The following is a 15,484-nucleotide window of genomic DNA, read 5'->3' on the forward strand; positions in this document are numbered from 1 at the left end:
TCACATCCTTACATGACTACTGGAAAAACCAGAGGTTTGACTGTACAGACCTTTGTTGGCAAAGTGATGTCTCTGCTTTTTAATACACCGTCTAGGTTTCTCATAGCTTTCCTTCCAAGAGTAAGCATCTTTGAATTTCCTGGCTGCAGTCACAGTCTGCAGTGATTTTGGAGCTCAAGGGAGTCCAAGAAAATAAAATCTGTCATACTTCCACTTTTCCCCCTTCTATTTACCATGAAATGATGGGACTGGATGCCATGATCTTAGTTTTTTTAATCCTGAGTTTCAAGACATCCTTTTCACTCTTCTCTTTCACCCTCATCAATAGACTCTTCCTCTTCACTCTCTGTCATTAGAGTGGTATGATCTGCATATCTGAGATTGTTAATATTTCTGCCCTCAATTTTGATTCCAGGTTCTGATTCATCAAGCCTAGCATTTTGCTTGATGTACTCTGTATCTAAGTGAAATAAGCATAGTAACAACATATGGCCTTTCCCAATTTTGAACAAGACTATTGTTCCATATTTGGTTTTCATTGTTACTTCTTGACCCACATACAGGTTTCTCAGGGGACAGGTAAGGTGTTCTGGGACGCCTATCATTTTAAGTATTTTCCACAGTTTGTCGTGATCCATTCAGTCACAGGCTTTAGCATAGTCAGTGAAGAAGAAGTAGATGTTTTTCTGTAATTCCCTTGCTTACTCCATGATCCAACAAATGTTGGCAATTTGACTTCTTCCTCTGCCTTTTCTAAATCCAGCTTGTACCTCAAGAAGTTCTTGGTTCATATACTGATGAAGCCTAGCTTGAAGAATTTTGAGCGTAACCTTACTAGCATGTGAAATGAATGCTTATTTTAGCCCCAATTTGAATATTCTTTGGCATTTGAACCATTTTTTGGGATTGCAAGGAAAACTGACCTTTTCCAGTCCTGTGACCACTGCTGAATTTTCCAAATTTGCTGTTATATTGAGTTCATCATTTAACAGCATCATGTCTTAGGATTTGAAATAGCTCAGCTAGAATTCTGTCAGCTTTATTTGTAGAAATGATTCCTAAAGCCAACTTGATATCACACTCCAGGACATCCTGCTCTAGGTGAGTGACCACGACATTGTGGTTATCCAGTTCATTAAGACCTTTTTTGGGTAGATATATTCCTAAGTATTTTATTCTTTTTGTTGCAATGGTGAATGGAATTGTTTCCTTAATTTCTTTTTCTACTTTCTCATTATTAGTGTATAGGAATGCAAGGGATTTCTGTGTGTTAAAGACCTATATATAGAAAACTATAAAACACTGATGAAAGAAATCAAAGAGGACACTAATAGATGGAGAAATATACCATGCTCATGGATCAGAAGAATCAATATAGTGAAAATGAGTACTACCCAAAGCAATTTACAAATTCAATGCAATCCCTATCAAGCTTCCAGCGATATTTTTCACAGAACTAGAACAAATAATTTCAAGATTTGTATGGAAATACAAAAAACCACGAATAGCCAAAGCAATCTTGAGAAAGAAGAATGGAACTGGAGGAATCAACTTGCCTGACTTCAGGCTCTACTACAAAGCCACAGTCATCAAGACAGTATGGTATTGGCACAAAGACAGAAATATAGATCAATGGAACAAAATAGAAAGCCCAGAGATAAATCCACACACATATGGACACCTTATCTTTGACAAAGGAGGCAAGAATATACAATGGAGTAAAGACAATCTCTTTAACAAGTGGTGCTGGGAAAACTGGTCAACCACTTGTAAAAGAATGAAACTAGATCACTTTCTAACACCGCACACAAAGATAAACTCAAAATGGATTAAAGATCTAAATGTAAGACCAGAAACTATAAACTCCTAGAGGAGAACATAGGCAAAACACTCTCTGACATAAACCACAGCAGGATCCTCTATGATCCACCTCCCAGAATTCTGGAAATAAAAGCAAAAATAAACAAATGGGACCTAGTTAAAATTAAAAGCTGATGCACAACAAAGGAAAATATAAGCAAAGTGAAAAGACAGCCTTCCGAATGGAAGAAAATAATAGCAAATGAAGCAACTGACAAACAACTAATCTCAAAAATATACAAGCAACTCCTTCAGCTCAATTCTGAAAAATAAACGACCCAATCAAAAAATGGGCCAAAGAACTAAATAGACATTTCTCCAAAGAAGACATACGGATGGCTAACAAACACATGAAAAGATGCTCAACATCACTCATTATTAGAGAAATGCAAATCAAAACCACAATGAGGTACCACTTCACACCAGTCAGAATGTCTGCGATCCAAAAATCTGCAAGCAATAAATGCTGGAGAGGGTGTGGAGAGAAGGGAACCCTCCTACACTCTTGGTGGGAATGCAAACTAGTACAGCCACTATGGAGAACAGTGTGGAGATTCCTTAAAAAATTGCAAATAGAACTACCTTATGACCCAGCAATCCCACTTCTGGGCATACACACTGAGGAAACCAGAATTGAAAGAGACACATGTACCCCAATGTTCATCGCAGCATTGTTTATAATAGCCAGGACATGGAAACAACCTAGATGTCCATCAGCAGATGAATGGATAAGAAAGCTGTGGTACATATACACAATGGGGTATTACTCAGCCGTTAAAAAGAATACATTTGAATCAGTTCTGATGAGATGGATGAAACTGGAGCCAATTATACAGAGTGAAGTAAGCCAGAAAGAAAAACACCAATACAGTATACTAACACATATATATGGAATTTACAAAGATGGCAATGATGACCCTGTATGCAGGACAGCAAAAAAGACACAGATGTGTATAATGGACTTTTGGACTCAGTGGGAGAGGGAGAGGGTGAGATGACTTGGGAGAATGGTATTGAAACATGTATAATATCATGTAAGAATCGAATTGCCAGTCTATGTACAATGCAGGATACGGCACGCTTGGGGCTGGTACACGGGGATGACCCAGAGAGATGTTGTGGGGAGGGGGGTGGGAGGGGGGCTCAGGTTTGAGAACGCATGTACACCCGTGGTGGATTCATATCAATGTATGGCAAAACCAATACAGAATTGTAAAGTAAAATAAAAAATAAATAAATTTAAACCTTAAAAAAAATAAAAATAAAAATAAATAAAAAATAAAAATAAAAATCAAAGGGCTTCACTTCTGGAAAAATTTTAACAAGATTAATCAGAAATGAAATTTTTATAGAGGGCTGCATGAATGTTGGTATTTGTCAAGACTTACTAATTGTATACCTAAGATTTATATTTCATTGTATATAAATTTTACCTCAAAGTAAGAAACTTAAAATACAGAAGTCTAACTAACAAAAAAAAATAAATAAAATCAAACTAAGGTTGTTTTTTTTTTTTTTTTAAAGACCTTTTTTGTATAGTTCTTCTGTGTATTCTTACCTCTTCTTAACCTCTTCTGCTTCTCTTAGGTCTTTTCATTTCTGTCCTCTATCCTGCACAGTCTTGCATGCATGTTCACTTGATATCTCCAATTTTCCTGATAAGATCTTTAGTCTTTCCCTGTGTGTTGTTTCCCTATACTTCTCTGCACTGTTCATTTAAGAAGGCTTTCTCATCTCTCCTAGCTACTTCCGGAACTCAGCATTAATTTGGGCATATCCTTTTCTTTCTCCATTGCGTTTTGCTTCTGTTCTTTCCTCAGCTACTTGTAAAGCCTCCTCAGAAAACTACCTTGCCATATTGCATTTCTTTTCCTTTGGGATGGTTTTGGTTACAGCATTACAAACCTCTGTCCAGGGTTCTTCAGACATTCTGTGTACCAGATCTAACACCTTGAATCTATTCATCACCTCCAATGTATAATTATAAGGGATTCGATTTATCTCATATCTGACTAGCCTAGTGGTTTTCCCTGCTTTCTTCAATTTAAGCAAGAATTTTGCAGTAAGGAGCTGGTGTTCTGGGCCACAGTCATTTCCAGGCCTTGTTTTTGCTGCATGTATACAGTTTCTTCCATTCTATTATTTTCCACTATTTCTTTGCATTGTTCACCATGGAAGGCTTTCTTATCTCTCCTTGCTATTCTTTGAAACTGTGTATTCAAATGGGTATATCTTTCCTTTTCTCTTTTGCCTTTAGCTTCTCCTCTTTTCCCAGCTATTTGTAAGGCCTCCTCAGACAACCATTTTACCTTTTTTCATTTCTTTTTCTTGAGGATGGTTTTGATCCCTGCCTCCTGTACAATGTCACAAACCTCTGTCCATAGTTACTCAGGTACTCTCTCTATCAGATCTAATCCCTTGAACCTATTTCTCACTTCCCACTGTATAATCATAAGGGTTTTGATTTAGATCATACCTGAATTGTCTAAGCGCGGGCGGCTGTGACCCGGCGCACTAAGCTCAGCCAAGAGGAGTTACCCCAAGTCCGAGGTCAGGGGCAGCGGCTAAGAGTGCCAGGCTGTGATGGCTCAGGAACGGCTGAGAGGAGCTACCCTGCGTCCGAGGCCAGGGGCAGCGGCCGGGAGGAGCCACCCCACACTGGAGGCCAGGGGTGGCAAACAAGGCCAAGGGCAGCGGTGGGGAGGAGCAACCTGAGGAGCGGTGGCAGCACGGGCATAGGAGGGCGTAGAGGAGCTATCCTACATTGAAGGTCAGGAAGGGCGGCGGTAAGGAGATACCCCTCATCCAAGGTAAGGAGCAGTGGCTGTGCTTTGCTGGAGCGGCCATGAAGAGATACCCTACACCCAAGGTAAGAGAAACCCAAGTAAGATGGTAGGTGTTGGAATAGGGCATCAGAGGGCAGACACATTGAAACCATACTCACAGAAAACTAGTCAGTCTAATCACACTAGGACCACAGCCATGTCTAACTCAATGAAGCCAAGCCATGCCCGCAGGGCAACTCAAGACGGGCGGGTCATGGTGGAGAGGTCTGACAGAATGTGGTCCACTGGAGAAGGGAATAGCAAACCGCTTCAGTATTCTAGCCTTGAGAACCCCGTGAACAGTATGAAAAGGCAAAATGATAGGATACTGAAAGAGGAACTCCCCAGGTCAGTAGGGGCCCAATATGCTACTGAAGACCAGTGGAGAAATAACTCCAGAAAGAATGAAGGGATGGAGCCAAAGCAAAAACAATACCCAGCGGTGGATGTGACTGGTGATAGAAGCAAGGTCCAATGCTGTAAAGAGCAATATTGCATAGGAACCTGGAATGTAAGGTCCATGAATCAAGGCAAATTGAAAGTGGTCAAACAAGAGATGGCAAGGGTGAACGTTGACATTCTAGGAATCAGTGAACTAAAATGGACTGGAATGGGTGAATTTAACTCAGATGACCATTATATCTACTACTGTGGGCAGGAATCCCTCAGAAGAAATGGAATAGCCATCATGGTCAACAAAAGAGTCCGAAATGCAGTACTTGGATGCAATCTCAAAAACGACAGAATGATCTCTGTTCGTCTCCAAGGCAAACCATTCAATATCACAGTTATCCAAGTCTATGCCCCAACCAGTAACGCTGAAGAAGCTGAAGTTGAATGGTTTTATGAAGACCTACAAGGCCTTTTAGAACTAACACCCCAAAAAGATGTCCTTTTCATTATAGGGGACTGGAATGCAAAAGTAGGAAGTCAAGAAACACCTGGAGTAACAGGCAAATTTGGCCTCGGAATGCAGAATGAAGCAGGGCAAAGACTAATAGAGTTTTGCCAAGAAAATGGACTGGTCATAGCAAACACCCTTTTCCAACAACACAAGAGAAAACTCTACACATGGACATCACCAGATGGTCAACACTGAAATCAGATTGATTATATTATTTGCAGCCAAAGATGGGGAAACTCTATACAGTCAACAAAAACAAGACCAGGAGCTGACTGTGGCTCAGATCATGAACTCCTTATTACCAAATTCAGACTCAAATTGAAGAAAGTAGGGAAAACAGCTAGACCATTCAGGTATGACATAAATCAAATCCCTTATGATTATGCAGTGAAAGTGAGAAATAGATTTAAGGGCCTAGATCTGATAGATAGAGTGCCTGATGAACTATGGAATGAGGCTTGTGACATTGTACAGGAGACAGGGATCAAGACCATCCCCATGGGAAAAGAAATGCAAAAAAGCAAAATGGCTGTCTGGGGAGGCCTTACAAATAGCTGTGAAAAGAAGAGAGGTAAAAAGCAAAGGAGAAAAGGAAAGATATAAGTATCTGAATGCAGAGTTCCAAAGAATAGCAAGAAGAGATAAGAAAGCCTTCTTCAGCAATCAGTGCAAAGAAATAGAGGAAAAAAACAGAATGGGAAAGACTAGAGATCTCTTCAAGAAAATTAGAGATACCAAGGGAACATTTCATGCAAAGATGGGCTCGATAAAGGACAGAAATGGTATGGACCTAACAGAAGCAGAAGATATTAAGAAGAGGTGGCAAGAATACACAGAAGAACTGTACAAAAAAGATCTTCACGACCCAGATAATCATGATGATGTGATCACTAATCTAGAGCCAGGCATCTTGGAATGTGAAGTCAAGTGGGCCTTAGAAAGCATCACTATGAACAAAGCCAGTGGAGGTGATGGAATTCCAGTTGAGCTATTTCAAATCCTGAAAGATGACACTGTGAAAGTGCTGCACTCAATATGCCAGCAAATATGGAAAACTCAGCAGTGGCCACAGGACTGGAAAAAGTCAGTTTTCATTCCAATCCCAAAGAAAGGCAATGCCAAAGAATGCTCAAACTACTGCACAATTGCACTCATCTCACATGCTAGTAATGCTCAAAATTCTCCAAGCCAGGCTTCAGCAATATGTGAACCGTGAACTTCCTGATGTTCAAGCTGGTTTTAGAAAAGGCAGAGGAACCAGAGATCAAATTGCCAACATCTGCTGGATCATGGAAAAAGGAAGAGAGTTCCAGAAAAACATCTATTTCTGCTTTATTGACTATGCCAAAGCCTTTGACTATGTGGATCACAATAAACTGTGGAAAATTCTGAGAGAGATGGGAATACCAGACCACCTAACCTGCCTCTGGAGAAATCTGTATGCAGGTCAGGATGCAGCAGTTCAAACTGGACATGGAACAACAGACTGGTTCCAAATAGGAAAAGGAGTACGTCAAGGCTGTATATTGTCACCCTGCTTATTTAACTTTTATGCAGAGTACATCAGGAGAAACTCTGGACTGGAAGAAGCACAAGCTGGAATCAAGATTGCCGGGAGAAATATCAATAACCTCAGATGTGCAGATGACACCACCCTTATGGCAGAAAGTGAAGAGGAACTAAAAAGCCTCTTGTGAAAGTGAAAGAGGAGAGAGAAAAAGTTGGACTAAATCAACATTCAGAAAACGAAGATCATGGCATCCGGTCCCATCACTTCATGGGAAATAGATCCGGAAACAGTGGAAACAGTGTCAGACTTTATTTTTTGGGCTCCAAAATCACTGCAGATGGTGATTTCAGCCATGAAATTAAAAGACACTTACTCTTTGGGAGGAAAGTTATGACCAACCTAGACAGCATATTAAAAAGCAGAGACATTGCCTTGCCAACAAACGTCTGTCTAGTCAAGGCTAAGGTTTTTCCAGTAGAATGTGAGAGTTGGACTATAAAGAAAGCTGAGCGCCAAAGAATTGATGCTTTTGAACTGTGGTGTTGGAGAAGACGCCTGACAGTCCCTTGGCCTGCAAAATGATCCAGCCAGTCCATCCTAAGGGAGATCAGTCCTGAGTTTTCTTTGGATGGACTGATGCTGAGGCTGAAACTCCAATACTTTGGCCACCTCATGTGAAGAGTTGACTCATTTGAAAAGACTCTGATGCTGGGAAAGATTGAAGGCAGGAGGATAAGGGGATGACAGAGGATGAGATGGTTGGATGGCATCACGGACTCAATGGATGTGAGTTTGGTTAAGCTCTGGGAGTTGGTGATGGTCAGGGAGACCTGGTGTGCTGTGTTCCATGGGGTCGCAAAGAGTCAGGTATGACTGAGCTACTGAACTGAAGTGAACTGAACTGAACTGATAGAGTTTCTCCATCTTTGGGTGCAAAGAATGTGATCAGTCTGATTTTGATATTGACCAGCTGGTGATGTCCATTTTTAGATCATTTCTTGAGTTGTTGGAAGAGGGTGTTTGCTATACCCCGTATGTTCTCTTGACAGAACTCTGTTAGCCTTTGCTCTCCCTCACTTTGTACTCCAAGGTCAAACTTTCCTATTATTTATTATCTCTATCTCATGACTTTTTACCTTTGCATTCCAATCCCGTATAATGAAAAGGACATTACTTTTTTGTGTCAGTTCTAGAAGATGTTGTGGACTTCCCTGGTGGCAAAGAACAGTAAAGACTCTGCCTGAATTGTGGGAAGCCCTGGTTTGATCCCTGCATTGGGAAGAATACTGGGAGAAAGGAATGGCTGCCCACTCCAGTATTCTTGCCTGGAGAATTCCACGGACAGAGGAGGCTTACAGGCCCCAGTCCATGGGTTTACAAAGAGACCGGCACAACTGAGGGACTAACATTTTTCACTTTACTTTAGAAGGTGTTGCAGGTCTTCATAGAACTGGTTAGCTTCAGCTTCATTGGCATCAGTGGTTGTGCCATATATTTGGACTACTGTGATGTTGAATTATTTGTCTTGGAAACAAACTGAGATCATTCTGTCATTTTTAGACTGCACCCAAGTACTGCAATTCAAACTCTTTTGCTGACTGTGAGGGCTATTCCATTTCTTCTAAGGGATTATTGTCCACAGTAGTAGATATTTAAATTAAATTCACCCATTTCCATCCATTTTAGTTTGTCACTTCCTAAGATGTTGATGTTCACTCTTGCCATCTCCTGCTCAATCATGTTCAATTTACCTTGATTCATGGACCTAACATGCCAGGTTCCTATACAATATTGTTCTTTACAGCATCACACTTTACTTTGACCACCAGACACATCCACAACTGAGTGTGTGTTCCACTTTGGCCCAGCTGCTTCATTCTATCTGGAGCTATTATCAATAGTAATTGCCCTTTGCTCTTTCCCAGTTACATATTGGACTCCCAGTTACATATTGGACACCCAGTTACATATTGGACACCCAGTTACATATATGACACCTAGCTAGGGGGCTCATCTTCCGGTGTCATATAATTTTACCTTTTCATACCATGAAAATCTATTTTCTCATGAGATTTTCTTGGCAAGATTATTGGAGTCAGTCACCATTTCCACCTACATAAAATACTCACATTCAAGTTAAACCCAAAGAATGTGAACAATTTGCAGGTTCAGTATGTATCTGCTTTGTTCATCATGCTCCATTGTGAGGATGAGTGTCACTCTAGATTTATCATGCCTGTTTTTAATGATTTCTGTGGTGCCTGTCAAATGCTTTAATTTTCCAAGTAATTTTTGCTGAAAGAAATCACCTTAGAAATTAGCTGCTATTTTAGTAGTATCATCATTAGAATCAGGCCAAGGATGTCAGTGTAAAGGAGCAAGCATATTCACCAATGAAGTTTCACTTCTACCATTTTCCCCACCTTTCAGAGATCACAGCTGCTGCAAATAGATTTCATGCTAGAGAGCTTCTTGTGAAAGAGGTCACTGGCCCTGTCGTCCTAGACTCTGGATTTCACTGACTTAAACCCTCCTGCTTTTTCCAGAATTCCCTGCAGTAGACTTAATATTTGCCGACTCCTCTTTTCCTGACTGATATTTCCATTTCTGTTTGCCTCTCTCAAATGCTTTACCTGCAAAATATTCCAGTCTTTTCCTGGTTAGTTCTGCCCTAGCATCCTCAGTGTAAAAATATAGCACTTGAGAGATATGCATGATATCATCTGTGTGAATAGGCCTCCAACATACTGTGGAATAAATCACAGAGACTACTCTTATTTTCTTTCAGTTGAAAGTAGTATTATCACCACATTTGTCTTTGTGAAGCTCATGTGTGGATTTTCAATTTTCCACACCAGAGCTTTATATAGAATTTTCTAATCACAGGAGATTAGAGCCAGAAGTATCTTTACATTTTCATCTTTTGAACTGTATTTGTACAGTAAATCTTTGTGAAACTACAGAAGGCAAGGGACTTCCCCTGAAGCTCAGTCAGTAAAGAATCTACCTGCAATGCCAGAGACCCAGGTTTGATTTCTGGTCGGGAAGATCCCCTGGAGAAGGAAATGGCAACCCACTCCAGTATTCTTGCCTGGGAAATCCCATGGACAGAGGAACCTGGCAGGCTACAGTCCAAGATGCTGCAAGAATTGGGCATGACTTAGCGACTAGATCACCACCACCAGAAGATGAGTAGAACCATATTACCTGAAGAGGGACAGGCAGGGATCTCCAAAGCCTGATTTTGCCTCATCCTTTTGGCTCTCATTCATACTCCGTTGGTCACTATCCTATCCAGTTTGAGTAAAATCAATACCTTCTCAGGATATTTTACATTTGAAGAAAACTGAGCCAGTGAGATGCAAATTAGTAATAAAACTTAGACTGAAAATAAAATCTCTTAATACATCAGGAGATATATATATCTAATATTAAATCTATGAATGTTCATGTAAACAGATATTAACTTTTCTTTGTTGATCCCATTTACTTATTTAGTATATTGGAGTATAGTTGATTTACAATGTTGTGTTACTTTCTGCCATGCAACAAAGTGACTCAGTTATATGTATGTGTGTGTGTGTACATATAGATAGATAGATAGATAATTTGTTTAATATTATTTTCCACTATGGTTTATCCCAGGACAATGAATATAGTTCCCTGTGCTATATAGGACAACTTTGTTTTCCATCCATTCTATATGTAATAAATTGCATCTACTAAACCCACACTCCCAGTCCATTCCTCTCCCAACACCCTCCTCCTTGGCAACCACAAGTTTGTTCTCTATGTTTGTGTGTCTGTAACTTTTAAGTCAATGGCATTATGCTTCTTCCTTGCTCTCAAGCAACAATGCTGCTGCTAAGTCACGTCAGTCGTGTCGGATTCTGTGTGACCCCATAAACACCAGAAAAAGAACCCATTTATTGTCAAGTTTCAATTATCTTGTTGTTGTTGTTCAGTCTCCCAGTCATGTCCAAATCTTTGCAACCCCATGGACTGCCTCATGCCAGGCCTCCCTGTCCTTCACCATCTCCCAGAATTTGCCCAAGTTCATGTTCATTGCATCAGTGATGCCGTCCAGCCATCTCATCCTCTGATGCCCTCTTCTCATTCTACCCTCAATCTTTCTCAGCATCAGAGACTTTTTCATTAAGTTTTCTGTGCACATCAGATGACCAAAAGACTGGAGCTTCAGCTTCAGCATCAGTTCTTCCATTGAATATTCAGGGTTGATCTCCCTTAAGATTGACTGGTTTGGTCTCCTTGCTGTCCAAGGGACTTTCAAGAGTCTTTTCCAGCACCACAGTTCAAAGGCATCAATTCTTTGGTGTTCTGCCTGCTTTATGGCCCAGGGCTCACAACCGTATATGACCAATGGGAAGACCATAGCCTTGACTTTACAGACCTTTGTCAGCAGAGTAATGTTTCTACATTTCAACACACTGTCTAGGTTTGCCATCACTTTCCTGCCAAGAAACATTTGTCTTCTGATTTCATCGCTGCAGTCACCATCTGCAGTGATTTTAGAGCCCAAGAAGAGGAAATCTGTCACTGCTTCCACCCTTGCCCTTTCTATTTTCCATGCAGTAATCAGGCTGAATGCCATAATCTTGGGGTTTTTTAATATTTAATCTTAAGCTATGGGCTTCCCTGGTGGCTCAGATGGTAAAGACTCTGCCTGCAGTGTGGGAGACCCGGGTTCGATCCCTCAGTCAGGAAGATCCCCTGGAGGAAGAAATGGCAACCCACTCCAATAGCCTTGCCTGTAAAATTCCATAGACTTAGGAGCCTGGTAGGCTACAGTCCATGAGGTCACAAAGAGTAGGACAAGACTGAGTGATTTAACTAACTAACTAATCTTAAGCAGGCCCTTTCAGTCTCCTCCTTCACTCTCATCAAGAGGTTCTTTACTTTCTCTTTGCTCTCTGCCATTAGAGTGGTATCACCCACACATGCAAGGTTGTTGATGTTTCTCCCGCCTATCTTGATTACATCTTGTAACTCATCCAGTCTGTCATTTCTCACAAACAGGGTGACAGCAAGCAGCACTGTCGTACTTCTTTCTCAATCTTGAACAAATCAATTGTTCCACACAGGGTTCTAACTGTTGCTTCTACGGGTTTCTCAAGAGACAGGTAAGATGGTCTGGTATTCCTATCTCTCTAAGAGCTTTCTGAAGTTTGTCATGATGCACAGAGTCAATGGCCTTAATGTCGTCAATGAAACAGAGGTAGAAGTATTTTTCTGAAATTCCCCTGCTTTCTCTATAATCCAGTGAATGTTGGCAATTTGATCTTAGTTCGTCTTACTTTACCACAGGACTGGAAAAGGTCAATCCTCATCTCAATTCAAAAACGAGTAGTATCAAAGAATATGTTAACCATCAGACAGTCACACTCATCTCCCATGCTAGTGAGGTCATGCTTAAAATCTTGCAAGCTAGACTTCAGGATTATGCAAATCAAGAACTTCCATATGTCCAAACTTGCTTCAGTTATCAAATAGAATTCAATTAAAAATTATCGATTTCAATTATCTAAAGAATATCATATATCAATAAAACTTCAGATATTACTATTATATTATTAGTATGTTACATAATTAGTTTATTATATTATTTCATTTGTCCTGACAAATGTACATTAATTTACATACATTCAGTGCTCTGTACTTAAAACTTTTACATTATTTACTTTTCCTCTTCTCATAAAAATTTATTTGATGCCTTATGTTAATGATTTTAAAAAAGAATCTCAACCATATATATTGTGAGAAGCAACACTTAGACAAAAACTCAGAAATGATACAATCCATCTCAGTGCTCTTGCTGTGCTGTGTGTGCGTAGTCACTCAGTCATGTTCAACTCTTTGCGACCCCAAGGACTATAGCCCACCAGGCTCCAGTACACCATCAAAAGCCATTCTCTTTTCCTTGATGTGTGCAAATACGCACTCTTACACAGAACAGTGGAATCTTCTCAAAATTTTCTTTCATCCCACTAATCACAAAGATATTTCAAGAATAAAATTTCAGTTACACAAGATGAGAAAATTCTAGATATCTGCTGTGCAACATTGTGCCTATAGCTGACAAGACTGTATTGTGCACATAAAAATTTATTCAAAAATTTTTTTTAATTTGTCAATTTCATGTGTGTTCTTATCAAAATGAAAAAAAAGATTATGGAATCAGAAGAAGTATATGTAATCCTTCTTTATAAGCTTGTCATTCCTACCAAATTTCAGTAAGCAAACATACATATGCTATAAAGGGAAATTGTTTTTCTTTTCTTTTTTATATCGATATAACATAATAATAGCTTTGCTGTAAATGTCATTATCACATATGATTTTAGAGATAACCTCCTCTGCAGCTGAAAAAAATTAGCCAGACATAGAGTGACTAGGGTGATTTACATGTTAGAGCTTATTAGGCAGTAGATTGTTATAGGAGTTCAAAGAATGAAATCTATTTCATTTAAGACGTAGAACCTTTTATAACATTTTTCTATATTCATTTTTATTTTAAATGGGTAATTAATATTATTTAGTTGAAATAAATAGCTGCAAACAATAGGGGAATTTAAGTTTTTGAATTAAATTAGAGCAAAGGTGATTATAAGAAAGATGATATGACTTAGAAAACGTAGGTTGGGAGATAAGGCAGTTAATATGTATAAACATTCTTTAGGCTAAACTAAATTCAGATGGGTTAGCTTTTCTCCAAGTAGGCATAAAATGGTGTCCAGAATTCTGGAAAGGTCTAATGACCTTCATATTGTCTCTCTGATATCCGACGCACAACTTTCACACTTCAAATACTTTATAAATTGTAAATGCCCTTCAGAGTGTCCTCTAAGCTGTGATCAGTCAGGTAGTACTTAGTGTGTGTGAAGAGATACTGCAACAGACTTTAAAGTGTAGGAAGCAGAGAAACAGATTTCACAAGGGGAAATAAGGGAATATGGACAACATCCAAATTCATGACATATTCTAAATCCTATCTAAAATTTATCCTGATCAGTACAGTAGAATTCCTTCCTCTTAGCTTAATAGACTTGTAATTAACATAGCTATCTAGAAGATATATATAATGTATATGTGTAAAATCTGTCAGATGTAATCATTTTACAGAGACACACACTTTGATTTCATGTACAGTATTAACTTTATACTCTAGTTTATCAAACACCTCATCTATTTCACTTTCTGTCCTTAAAAATATCTCTCACTTATTTTCCTTACACTAATGTGACTTATGATTAGTGCTGATATAAGGTGGCTTTAATTTTACAAAAAATAAGTTTCTTCCCAAATTCATTTTCCATTTTGATAAGAAATTGATATATGGTCTTGTGAGGCAAAAAATGTCTTTCCCCACCAGAATCGTGAGCTCAAAGTAATTAACAAAGTGTGAGATTAAAAATATACACTTTCCTATTGGGTCTTTGATGCTTGCCCCCTCAACTTTTAAGAATTCTTTATAAATTACAGATATTAGCACTCCATAGTATATGTCTTGAATATGCTCCATTATCTTTTGACTTTATGTTGTTTTTGTCATGTAAATGCTTTGTTGTTTGTTTGATTTCTTTTAATAAAGAAAAACTAACTCTCTCTACCTTTTTGAAGAATGAAAGACAAAATCTCTAAAGAATATTCAATTGAGGAAAAAAATTGAAGGGTGTAATATATGAAGTCTGGGGAAAAAGTCATTCAACTCTAAATGAAAGAATACATAATTTTGTCTGAACATTTATTCTTATCTCCTTTGGCAATGTGTCTAAGTAAGACATTTTTTTCAAAGGTAAAGTGAGAATGTTTTTTAGTATTTATGAAGGCAAAATAAGTCTATAAGATATATGATATCTATGATACAAATTATTTGTTTAGATGTTTTTCTTATTTTTGTCCACTTGATCTGTCTTCTACTGAGAGAGCTGATTAAATTTCCTAATATAGTAACTTTCTTTGTAGTCTCCTTGGAATGCTTGTTGTTTTAATTTCATGAAAGTCATTGTTGTGTTATCTGATGCACAAATATTTCTAAGTATTCCTATATCTCCACAGCAGGTTGTAGATTTGAGCATCAAATCATATATTTCTTTGACATCATTAATGCTTGTTGTCTTATTAGGACCACTATTGCTGCTGCTTGTAGTTCCTATTTGTCTAATACTTTTGTCTATCCTTTATATTTAGCCTTTCTGAATTCTTTATTTTACATCTGTAAAATATATAGCATACTTTTAATATACAACATATAGATGAGTTTCACCCACTGTGGCAAATTGAAACTCAAATTTTACTAATAGATAATTTATTTTCTTCAGATATATTCTGTTGTGACTCTATCAAAATATTTTATAATTATGTGTA

This window comes from Oryx dammah, unplaced genomic scaffold (genome assembly GCF_014754425.2).
Source record: "Oryx dammah isolate SB20612 unplaced genomic scaffold, SCBI_Odam_1.1 HiC_scaffold_18, whole genome shotgun sequence".
Classification (NCBI taxonomy): domain Eukaryota; kingdom Metazoa; phylum Chordata; class Mammalia; order Artiodactyla; family Bovidae; genus Oryx; species Oryx dammah.